Source organism: Coregonus clupeaformis, chromosome 20 (assembly GCF_020615455.1).
Source record: "Coregonus clupeaformis isolate EN_2021a chromosome 20, ASM2061545v1, whole genome shotgun sequence".
Taxonomy (NCBI): domain Eukaryota; kingdom Metazoa; phylum Chordata; class Actinopteri; order Salmoniformes; family Salmonidae; genus Coregonus; species Coregonus clupeaformis.
The window spans coordinates 37,490,207-37,498,937 of record NC_059211.1 but is presented as its reverse complement, the minus strand read 5'-3'; the positions used below and the strand labels follow the sequence as shown (position 1 = coordinate 37,498,937).

The following is an 8,731-nucleotide window of genomic DNA, read 5'->3' as shown; positions in this document are numbered from 1 at the left end:
TAAAGTGTGGCCCAGAGACAACCCCCTAGCCCTTACCCCTTACCATCTATGCACTTGTATGTGAAATAATTGGATATATGGCATTTTTACCATCCTTATCTGTCACCCCTTTCAGAGCTATACAGGTGCCTAGGGTGGTAGGAGACAGGAGGTAGTTGTTAAGCATCGTGTCTGGATGTTTAAAGAGCCACTGTGTGTTTTCTGGACCGATTCCACGTTTGGTTAATTATGTTTGTCCCCCATGAGACACTCGACGCGGAAGCCTATTTCACTTCCCCAAAATCCCCAGAATGAATCTCAGATACCTCAAGAAATCTGTACTTAATTTTGATGAAGATATTTTAGTTGCGCAATTTTACATTTAACTAAGGTGTTTGGTGCAATATTTCTCAAGTAAAAGAATGTGCAACGTGTTGTCTTATGTAAGTATTTCAGAGGTGCTGGGCAGGTCTGTCTCACTGTCTATGCTATTGGAGAGAGCGCAATCACCGCAGCTGTTCACCCCATGTTAGTTGGCAAATGGACATCGTCAAATCAAAACCCAAGCTTAATTTACCCGTTGTGACACACAGATGTTCCAAACTCTGTTTTAGATGAGACTCACTTTATGACCAAAATTATCCTATTTACACTATGTAGTCAATTTTGACACTAGAATAAATGTTTCTGGCTCATTTCGATGCAACATAGGCCGTTTTCAAAGGGATGTGTTGCTTTTTAAAGGCAGTCGCACTTTAAAGCTAGAATCCTTAGTTGCTACATCCTATTTTTGACTTTTAAATGAATTATATGTACCCATTTATTCTTGAAGAATATAACTTAGAAATGCCTTGAGCTTACTTCAACTGTCGTACCCAATCCGAACACAAAATACAAGCTTGTTTTACTCAAATGTTTGTAAACAATGCAAATTTAAACAAACACTGTCTAGCCTCATTTTGATATCATGGATGTTCGGTCTTTGCATCCTCTGTCTATGATTTGAGAGTGGTTACATTTCTCCAGGCCCATTCCTCAGCTTTTTTCCAAAACTGAGGCGGTGTGCCGACTTTGTTATTGTTTCAATTAAGGATTCTAGCTTAAATTTTTCTTTGTAATGTTGTATGTATTTTAGCCCAGCATCACTTAAATTGTTGGGATTAATAACGTTTTAATTGAATACTGGAGGATGAAAACAAGTTATGAATTTGAAACTTTATTGTAGAATAGATTCAAAAATAAAAAATGAATTAAATTTGCCTCAGCCTCTCAGCCCACTATGTAGATGGTTATTGCTATTGGGGATCCTTGGGACGGCCCTACCCTAACCCCTACATTAACCATTTAAAATGTAAACTTCAATGCACGTCAGAGTTGAGACGTCCCAAGGATGCCGGATAGCAAGGAACCAACAGTGGTGGAAAAAGTACCCAATTGTCATACTTGAGTAAAAGTAAAGATAACTTAATAGAAAATGACTCAAGTAAAAGTGTCACCCAGTAAAATACTACTTGAGTAAATGTCTAAAAGTATTTCGTTTTAAATATACTTAAGTATCAAAAGTAAATGTAATTGCTAAAATATAGTTAAGTATCAAAAGTAAAAGTATAAATCATTTCAAATTCCTTATATTAAGTAAACCAGACGGCACCATTTTCTTGTTTTTTAAAATGTATGGATAGCCAAAGGCACACTCAGACATAATTTACGAGGGAAGCATGTGTTTAATGAGTCCGCCAGATCAGAAGCAGTAGGGATGACCAGGGATGTTCTCTTGATAAGTGTGTGAACTGGACCATTTTCCTGTCCTGCTAAGCATTCAAAATGTAATGAGTACTTTTGGGTATCAGGGAAAATGTATGGAGTAAAAATACATTATTTTCTTTAGGAATGTAGTGAAGTTAAAAGTAGTCAAAAATATAAATAGTAAAGTCAAATACAGATACCCCAAAACACTACTAAAGTAGTATTTTTACTTAAGTACTTTACACCACTGGGACCCAATGTAGACCACAAGCCTCATCCCCAGACTGCAAACTATCCCTGGTTGTCTGTCTTAGAGAAACAACCACCATAACTGTCCCATGTAGCTCAGTTGGTAGAGCATGGCGCTTGCAACGCCAGGGTTGTGGGTTCGATTGCCATGGGGGGCAGTAGGAAAAATGTATGCACTCTAACTGTAAGTCACTCTGGATAAGAGCGTCTGCTAAATGACTAAAAAGTACAACTGTACAGGGGGTGTTATTTTCAGCTGTGGGGCTAATGATGCATAGCTGAGCTACAGTAGGGTTCCAAACCAAGCACTCCAAACAATTTGCTCCAGCTAGAAGTTGCTCTTAGACACTGATCTAAAATCAGTTTATTCTTACCAATTCTAGCCAATGAGAGGGCAGATACGCGTGTGAACAAAAAGCACAACTAACGGCGCTTTCAAGATGGGAACTCAGAAATAACGAGGTCAAATCATGACGTTGGTGATCTTCAGGTGGGAAAATCGTAGCTCTATAAAGAGCCCCGAGTTCCCGAATTGGAATTTCGAGTTGGATGACCGTACAAAACAATTTTTCAGAGTTCCCAGTTTTCTTGAACACTCGGAATTCGGAGATTTCCGAGTTCCCAGCTGTTTTGAACACGGCATAATTCGTTTTTCTCAAAGTTTCCGGAATGCCACGTGTATTCACTTATATCAGTAAATTTGTAACAGCCTCAACATTACGAAACTTCTATTCCATTAAATAAGCCTCGCGTAATTCTAAACTCAGACCACAATACAAAAATGGCTTATCTCACGCGGACACATTTTGGTCGGAGTAAATCTTCTCGATTCGCTCCTTCCTCTGGCTTCATCCTACTCCCAAAACTGACGTTCCGCTGCCGCCGTCTTCTGTGCGTGATGATGTCAGACACCCGTGAACTGGCGGTCTGCCATCTTTGATTGTGCGACAGGCCGCGGCGCAAGCAGCTCTCAACGAGAGCAACACTGTCTCACACGAGACAACGGGTGGGCAAAAGCACCAACCGAGAGCCCCTTAACGTCCGAATAACGTCGGAAACCTCGGGAAAGAAGAAAGGGGAGCGTGTAGGCACAGAAGAGCTTCAAGTCCCGTGCAAGTCGAGAGGAAATTGTTGAATGCTAGCTACCACGTTAGTTACCTAACTAGCTATCGTTAGCAAGCTAGCGAGCCAGTTTTTGTAATCCGCCGGCCACACACTCGGCTCGGATATACTACAAAACAGGCCAAACCCAGACATACGACATACTAGAAGAAGAGAGACCGGCTGTGACAGGTAGGTCGCCATGTCAAGAATGTTGTAGCTAGTTCTTGGTGAAAAGCAGATTAGTAGGGGTGATGGTGCTACGTTGGCCACTTAGCTAGCTCGCTAGCACTGTGCGTCCACTGAAAAAAGCCGAATGTGGATGTGATGATGATGATGGCGACTTGAGAACCGAAACTGATCGTTCTGACTCTTCTCACCTAGTTAACCCACCATGCTGTAGTGTCGTGTAAATCTGAACGATCGCAGCCAAATATACTGCTACTAGTGAAGAATCCTGTTTGATATCGTTAATTTGTGTTAGATTATGTTTGGTGTTTTTGGGCTAGAAGAGGCTCCGGGCCGATGTGACCGGTCTTGTCTCAACCTAAAACTGGTCCATCAAACCATCGGCCTGCACGGTGAACCAGTTAGGCTACCATTTCACCAGTTAGTTAGCTAGCTGCACCGAGATTTGAATACCATCTCCAAGCCTTGAACTATTGCTAATATAAAAAAGCTATGCTAGAGGTTTGAACACACTTGGCCCAACGTCGTCCGGGTTTGGCCGGTGTAGGCCGTCATTGTAAATAATAATTTGTTCTTAACTGACTTGCCCAGTTAAATAAAAGTTAAATAAAAAATAAAACGTTACATCGAAATTTCATTGTGTTTTGGGCGTGACGGTGTCCGTGCCCCTAGTTTAGAAATGAACCTAATTTTTGATTAACCTATAAACATCATCTCTCTAGACAACTCGACCCAGACAGTTGGTAACCACAGTCCACAGGTTTAACATATTTTCTGGTGACCCTGTCTTCTGGACTACCGGATAAGCCCGTTAGTAAATTATATGAACCAAAATCCATTTAGATAACCTCCGCTACCATTGAACCCGATCACTGATGACCAGGCATTTGACCTGGTCTTGAGTGTGTGAGGAGGTGAGTATGTGAATGTGCAACATGTCAGCGGAGATTGCTTTAGGAAATAGTCAAAATTGACTCAACCTCCCTGTCTTTCTGAATCCCCAGAGTGGGCCAGATGACGCCATTTCATAGGAAAGTGAATTGATCCACTTAAATTGATATTGATTATAAAAAGTCAGCTGATGTCCATGGGAGGAGATGGAGGGATTGTCTCAAACTGATCATAGTACCAAGTTCCAACCAAAAGCCACTCATTGAAAACCCTTAAAGTTAATACAAGCAGGAAGCGGCCCTGCTGGGTGCCCGCAGTCAAACTTTGATGTTCAGTCCTCAAAGGTGGTCCTTAGTCCAGCTGATTCCATATTCAATGCCATCTGTTTTGTATATGCTGTTATATGCGTTAGGGAAGGTAACAGCAGGCATTAGTCCCCAATGACTGGGAAAATATTTAGAAACCATCTAATTACATCTCCCTACGGACTGGAATATATTGCTGTTCCCTCCTCCCAAGAGGCTGCAGCTGAATATTACTTATTATGGGCTGAATCCCAAGAGGCTGCAGCTGAATATTACGTATTATGGGCTGAATCGCAATAGTCTAAAGTGGTTTCCTCGCTGCGTCTCCTCTCCCTCGTGTCCACTTATCTGAAAACAGGAAGGATAGAAGCAAAATGGCGGATTAATCGCTTTGGGGGACTTGCTTTTACTAGCCCTGTTATTTCAGATCATTCTAGGTGTGTGTAGAAAAAAAAAAATGTATGCACTCACCAACTGTAAGTCGCTCTGGATAAGAGCGTCTGCTAAATGACTAAAATGTAAATGTAAAATGTGTGTGGTGGTCCTCTGTAGCATGGCTATTTGTTGACTACTGTTGTATCTCTGTGAGGGAGTGAGAGGTGACTCAGCTGATATCCACCTCAGCTGGCTCAGTGCACACAATCTTGGGTCTGTCTGTAGCTTCCTGCCGTAGGGGCCATCTCGATAGTCTAATGCTGCGTTTAGACGAGAGGTGCAAAAACCATCATAGCAGTCGGCATAGCGCGACAAGAATGCAAGAAAAAGGGTGACGCAAAAGCGAGCCAGCACGACGGTATGTGTTGCTGTTGTGATTTCAGTAAACAATCTGTGCAAATAAACATCCGGTAGAAAACAACGCTACGACAAGTGGAAATATTTGAACTGGTGGCAAGTCCCCTGTACCGTGGCGGCTGACTGCATTCACCGCCAGCCTCAATGGCATGTACCGTCGTGCTCTCATTGAAAACAATGACATCCGGTTTGCCGTCTACCTCATACCATCTAAACGCAGCATAAAGCACAGGTGTCAAACTCATTCCACAGAGGGCAGAGTGTCTGCGGCGTTCCGCACCTCCCTTGACATCATCACGCACCTCCCTTGATGAATTAAGGTCGCTAATTAGTAAAGAACTCACCTGGTTGTCTAGGTTTTAATTGAAAGGAACAACCAAAAACCCACAGACACTAGGCCCTCCATGGAATGAGTATGTCACCCCTGGTCTAAAGGTTTCCTCTCCTTGTTTCCTTTACCCTCATTTACAGCGATCTGAAAGTACTTGGTGAAGGCAAGCAAAGCAAGGAACAAAGGAACAAATCTGGACATCTGATATCTGCCTAGAGGTGACATCCCATTCCTGAGCCTTCTGCACCTCTTCTTTCATCTCCTCTCTCAGCTCTCCCTGGAGGCAAAGGGCCAGGGTTACAGTTATAAGGGCTATATGTGTTAAGTCACTTTGGATTTCAAAAGAAGTCCCAATCAGAATATTATGTTAAAGTAATTGGGCAGGGGAACAAGGTAAGGCTGGAGACTGGGTTGCAGACAGAGGGGACTGGGCATGATTTGAACTGAAGCTGGGATGAAGGTTTGTGGCTTGGTTGAGCAGGTGGGCAAGGACATCTTTGGGAGCATGGCTGGGTTATGTGGGACTTGACAGAGCAGGGGAACACCCTCTCTGTGTCCTTGATTGACTCAGTCCCTTTCTAGGGTCCCTCCCCTGTGGGCTGTGGCACAGGTAGGGGCTGGCCTGCCCTTTGGAGGAAGTGGCTCTGCTTATCGCTCACTCACGCCTCCCCTCTCCCAGGCGCTCTGCATTCTCTGCTAGCAGACGGGTGCCAGTTTAGGGTGGCTAGGTGGGTGTGTGTGTGTGTTTGACTTTGCTTTTGCTCATACAATCAGTTTACCCACTGCCTAGAGCAGGGGAATTCAACTCTTACCCTACGAGGTCCGGAGCCTGCAAATTTTCTGTTCTACCTGATACTTAATTGCACCCACCTGGTGTCCCAGGTCTAAAGCAGTCCCTGGTTATAGGTGAACAATGAAAAAACACAGTGAAACTGCTGTCGACGTCCAGAGTTGAGGGGCCTAGAGGAAATATTCATTACATTTCAGTCTGTTAAACTTTTACTACAATCATCAAAGCTTTCAGATTTTGGACATAAGCAATATCTGCCACAACAATTAGTGGGTCCTGACCTACCATTTGGCCATTATTTTATATCAGAGTGTATCTCCCATCTGCATTATGTAGGAGTGATGCCACCCACCAGAAGTCATTGTGCATTTGGGAAACAGCACTGTTGTTGTTAGACTCGGTGCTGTGTTAGCTGCCCTGGCACTCTCCATGCTCCAACATCGCTCCTCCATCAATTATGAATGGCTCCCGGCTGGTAGGCAGCACAACCGCACGGCTCAACAGAGGCTGCTATCTAAGGGCCCGTCGGCATGGCAACACGTCATGCCCCATCGAGCGGAGAGAAGCCATTGTGATGGAGAGGTGTAGAGTCTCTCCTAGTCAGTCACTCTGAGGAGCTGTGGAGTTTCCTTCATTCTCTCTTTTCCCCCTGAGCTCCCTGCCTATGTGGCCTGGGCTGCTTAAAGAGCAGGAAGACACTTAAGACATCTTCTATCCCCATCCACTCAGGATCACTCACAATGTTTATTGGAGGAAGTCATGACTTGTTTTATAGCCATTATGGTGTGTGTGTGGTTGTTACTGTAGGCTCGTAAGAAATACCCATTACCTGTTTTTTTAAGGCTCAAACTGACTGAGACCAGACTCGATCCGTTTTCCAGCATAATGTTTATTTTGCATTGTAATTTCCAAAAATGTCCATAATATATCTGCCGCTAATAGTGGAATGATAGTGTTTCACAGTATTATTTACAAGGGTTGGGCGGTGTCCAGATCTTCATACCGTCCTTCTCGCATCTCTGGATTTACGGTATTACCCGTTTAGTACACAAAGGGGCGCCAAAATAGCCCAGTGGGCTACGGTGAAGCAAGGTGGTGGCAGCGTTATGCGGTGGGGATTTTTTTCAGCGGCAGGGACTAGGAGACTAGTCAGAATCGAGGGAAAGATCAACGGAGCAAAGTACAGAGAGATCCTTGATGAAAACCTGCTCCAGAGCGCTCAGGACCTCAGACTGGGGTGAAGGTTCACCTTCCAACAGGACAACGACCCTAAGCACACAGCCAAGACAACGCAGGAGTGGCTTCGGGACAAGTCTCTGAATGTCCTTGAGTGGCCCAGCCAGAGCCCGGACTTGAACCCCCAGTTTTGACGCATGCTTGTCTGCAGGAAGAACAACCATACACGCTGGTTCTGTGTGAAGTCTGGATTCACTAGGGCAATGGGCCTGCCTGCTATGCTCGGAGAAGAGGGGGGAGGAACAGACTGTCCGAGAACGGGGAGGGAAGAAAAAAACGCAAGAAAATCAAGATGGCAGTGGCAGCTGTACTGTTAACTCATCGAAAGGGCTTTGACTTCTCAAACACTGCAAAAAGCGAAGAGCATATGATGCCCCGTCACCTTATTAATTCAGCCACTTACTTGGATAACTATCAACTTAAACATAGGAGTCACGTTAATGCATTTTTCACGCAGGAAATGATATATAAAATGCATAAATATCTTGCTGCGTTTTGTAAACGCAGATCTAAAACGCTTATTGTAATTTCTGCTCGGCATCAGACTAATTTTGTGCTTCAGTTGCACTTCTCGGATGAGAATCCACGAATGGGTATCAGCAGACAGCGCTCTGACTGACAGATACTCCAATCTCCGCTTTGCAGCTCCTTCAGGGTTATCTTTGTTGCCTCTCTGATTAATGCCCTCCTTGCCTGGTCTGTGAGTTTTGGTGGTTGGCCCTCTCTGGACAGGTTTGTTGTGGTGCCATATTCTTTCAATTTTTTAATAATGGATTTAATGGTGGTCCGTGGGATGTTCAAAGTTTCAGATATTTTTTTATAACACAACCCTGATCTGTACTTCTCCACAACTTTGCCCCTGACCTGTTTGGAGAGCTCCTTGGTCTTTGTGGTGCCGCTTGCTTGGTGGTGGCCCTTGCTTAGTGGTGTTGCAGACTCTGGGGCCTTTCAGAACAGGTGTATATATACTGAGATCAGTTGACACTTAGATTGCACACAGGTGGCCTTTATTTAACTAATTCTGAAGGTAATTGGTTGCACCAGATCTTATTTAGGGGCTTCATAGCAAAGGGGGTGAATACATATGCACGCACCACTTTTCCGTTATACATTTTTAATAAA

General features: G+C 44.0%; 1 protein-coding gene across 1 annotated transcript in view; it reads left to right on the top strand.

Moving 5' to 3' along the window:
- The first annotated feature begins 2,909 nt into the window (after window positions 1–2,909).
- prrc2c (proline-rich coiled-coil 2C) overlaps window positions 2,910–8,731 on the top strand; it is a 28,984-nt gene continuing 23,162 nt past the window's right edge. The window contains exons 1-2 of the mRNA XM_045205817.1: window positions 2,910–3,267; window positions 5,724–5,801. The gene's annotated coding sequence lies outside the window, so the exon portion shown is untranslated. The remainder of the gene's footprint in view (window positions 3,268–5,723; window positions 5,802–8,731) is intronic.